Raw genomic sequence first — 3,921 nt, 5'->3', positions numbered from 1 at the left:
AGGAATGAAAAATGGAAGTGCTAAAAATAGCATTGTTATTTTTAGCAGTTTGAGATAGATTCCTATTTTAGTTAGTCCCTGAACTAAAATAGTGAAGTAAAATTCGAATTTTATCTTAGCATATGTTTGTAAAATAATTAATTAATTCATCTTGATTTAATTAGTTAAGGAAAATCAAACATGAAGTCTACGTGGGGACATGCAACAGTTTCTCCATTAATTGAGGAATTTATCTATCAGTTAAAGAGATAAGGATGAGTTGTAATATTGAGTTGTAATTAGTTGGCTCAGTTAACTAAGTCAAGTCCAGTTAGATTAATTCAAACAATTTGTTGAATTAATTGTGAGTTCAGTTAGTTAATGCTTGCATGCATGTAACTGCTGCTCTCTAGATAACTAAATATTCTCTCATAAATAACTCATGCATGTCAGTTCAGATAGAGAACTAGTTGAGATCAGAGGAGGGACAATGTACTATCAGTTGGATGAATTTTTCCTATAAAGGAAACTCATCCATGTAGAAGGAATTATCTCCTTCAAGATTGCACAGTTACTACTGGGCCAAGTGAGCAGTGTGAGGTGGGAATTCACATGTGTGGAAGCACTAGACCCCAAGAAACACTGCGCAAGGAAATAGGAGGCTTGGAGGGCAGAGGAGAATCTTTGTGAGAGGCATTTGACTGTCTATGAGCAGCAGAGGGATTATACTAAGAGTTGGTTGGCTTCCAAGCTAAGACTTCGTGTAATTCTGTGACTATTTTACACTTGTATGATAATACAGAGATTGGGGTTTTAGGCTGAGTCTTTCCTCGGGTTATTTCTTCTGTGTTATGTGTGATTGATTTCTTTTTCTCAGTTATATGTGTTCTCTTGATCTTGCTCAATTCGATTAAGCTTCCACAAAGTGTTGTAGAAGTAGATCTTATATTGTATTTTAGTATATTTCATAATCTGTTGATCTACAGAGGGAATTTCTACATGGTATCGGAGCAAAGGTGATCAAGGCGAAGAACAGTATACAAGAAGGAGAAGTTCAAAGTTTGTGTTTCCTGAATATATAAATCGAGTTCTTATCACATCTCAATTTCACCGATGGCGTTCAGTGGTTTAAAACTCGAGTATGCCCTTGATGGAAACTTGAATTATATAGTTTGGAAGGATCACATGGAGGCAGTATTAAAGGATAACGGTCTAAAGGACTTCATTGATCAACAAGTCCCCAAGCCGAATGATGCTACTCAACTAGCGGAATGGAAGAAATGTGTGGTTAGAGCAAGGAGAATCCTCCTGCAGGGACTTCGAGACCACATTGTCTCGAGCCTCGATGGGAAGGAGACACCGTTTTCGATGTGGAAAACATTGAAATATTTATATCAGAACAACAGCGATTAGAGGAAGTTGGCATTGAAAGACAAGCTTCATAAGATCAAGTGTGAAAAGGGTGACACGATCTCTACATATCTAAACAAGCTCACCACCTGTAGGGATGAGCTTGGAAGTGTAGGGATCACGACCACTGATGATGACATGGTGAGTCTTGCACTCTTTGGTCTTCCTAGGATCTGGCACAGCTACCAAGACTCTGTAAACGGAAGAGAGAAACTGCCAGATTGGGAACGACTTTGGTCAGATCTAATGCAGGAGGAGATACGGAGAAGCACCAGAGATGGATCTTCTTTATCCAAGGAGGATGAATAAAATCTAGCCTTAGCGAGTAAGGCAAGGAAAGGGAAAGGGAAGGCATCCCATCCCAAATCTAGTTCTTCCCATGGTGGGAAGAAGATTGACAAATCGAAAGTGTGATGCTTTCATTGTCATGAACTGGGCCATTATGCTACAAATTGTCCACTAAGGAAATCCAAGAATGGATCCGTGAAAGGATCAGAAGGTGAGGCACTGGCCTCACAGTTCAAGTTGGATTTCACACTTTTTGCATGCATGGTTTCATCCATGGTGGGAAGTGGTTGGTTTCTTGACAGTGGAGCTTCTTTCCACATGACTGGCAACAAGAGTTTGTCCAGTACCTTGGAGGAGAAGGATCTCCAGATGCAGATCGCAATGAGTAATGATGAAAAGTATAGTGTCTCAAGTGTAGGCATAGTTGTTTTTCAGAGGGAGCATGGAGCTTGCATTACCTTGACCAATGTCAAGTATGTACCAGGACTGAAGAAAAATTTGGTGTTGACTGCAATGCTGGAAGATAGAGGCTATGATGTAGTCTTCAATAAGGGAAAGGTTTTCCTTCGACACATCACCACGAGACAGGTGAAGCAGATTGGTTCACGAGTCAATAACCTATATACTCTTGAGGTTCAACATGCATTCAAAGCCTTAAGGAGCAAGGCAACTGATGGAGACTTGGTAGTTGAGAGGGAGAGTACATTACCTCTCAACATGCAGCCACAAGATAAGTCTCAGATGATTGTGGAGGAGCCACGATTGGTGAAGCAGCTTCAGGAGGTTGTGGAACAGCCACAACGAGGGAAGCTAAGAGGAGATTGAGTGGAGGCATCCACTCATGCAGAGACCTCCAATAGGGGAAAATTTTGAGCCAAGTGGGTAGAGGGATCACATGCAACCATACCTCCAAGTGTGAGGTGGTGCGATGTGAAGTGACAGTCCCAAGAAGGCTGGAATAGGGGCAAGATCCTTGAGGTACCCAACCTCTTTTATTATACCTAGCTACAGGAGCCCCGAAAAGGAGTAGAATGACTGGCTGAGTGGGTAGAGACAGATTCGGATGGAGTGGCAGAGAGAGCTACAGTGCGGGAATCCAAGACAGTGCAGAGCTAGTAGACTGCAACAATGTGAGAGGCACAAGAGTGTTGGACTAGTGCAGGATGGCACAGAGAGGTGTGCAATGGTGCGAGATGCATGGAGATGTTGCAGTAGCTCAGAGGTCAGAGAGGGAGCACTTGTCAGTGGCAGAGGGAGCTTCAGCATTAGAGTATGTTTCTAGCCCAACAAAGAGGTCAGTTGGGAGTTTTTTTGTTTCTAGAGTCGTTGGAGCAACCACACTTAGGAGAAGTGTTGCATTCAGAATATTCCAAAGGTTCAGGATCGGGTTCAAGTTGAATGCCTTTCTTATTGAGAGGGAGTGTTGAAAATGGAAACAAGAAATGCTAAAAATAGAAGTGCTAAAAATAGCATTGCTATAAATAATAGTTCATGTACCAGTGCTAGACTGAGAACAAGGAATGAAAAATGGAAGTGCTAAAAATAGCATTGCTATTTTTAGCAGTTCGCGATAGATTCTTATTTTAGTTAGTCCTTGAACTAAAATAGTGAAGTAAAATTCAAATTTGATCTTAGCAATTGTTTGTGAAATAATTAATTAATTCATCTTGAGTTAAGTAGTTAAGGAAAATCAAACATGAAGTCTATGTGGGGACATGTAATAGTTTCTCCATTAATTGAGGAATTTATCCATCAGTTAAAGATATAAGGATGGGTTGTAATATTGAGTTGTAATTAGTTGTCTCAGTTAATTGATTCAAGTCCAGTTAAATTAATTCAAACAATTTGTTGAATTAATTGTGAGTTCATTTAGTTAATGCTTGCATGCATGTAATTGTTGCTCTCCAAATAACTGAATATTCTCTCATAAATAACTCATGCATGCCAGTTCAGACAGAAATCCAGTTGAGATCAAAGGAAGCACAGTGTACTATCAATTAGATGAATTTTTCCTATAAAGGAAACTCATCCATGTAGAAGGAATTATCTCCTTCAGGATTGCGCAGTTACTACTAGGCCAAGTGAGCAGTGTGAGGTGGGAATTCACATGTGTGGAAGCACTGGACCCCAAGAAAAACTGCGCAAGGAAATAGGAGGCTTGGAGGGCAGAGGAGAAGGTTTGCGAGATGCCTTTGACTGACTATGAGCAATAGAGGGATTATACTGAGAGCTGGGTTGCTTCCA

Source organism: Pinus tabuliformis, chromosome 2_2 (genome assembly GCF_031772625.1).
Source record: "Pinus tabuliformis cultivar Carrire ecotype Pingquan chromosome 2_2, CPIR1, whole genome shotgun sequence".
NCBI classification, from domain to species: Eukaryota; Viridiplantae; Streptophyta; class Pinopsida; order Pinales; family Pinaceae; genus Pinus; species Pinus tabuliformis.
This window is presented reverse-complemented; position numbering follows the sequence as displayed.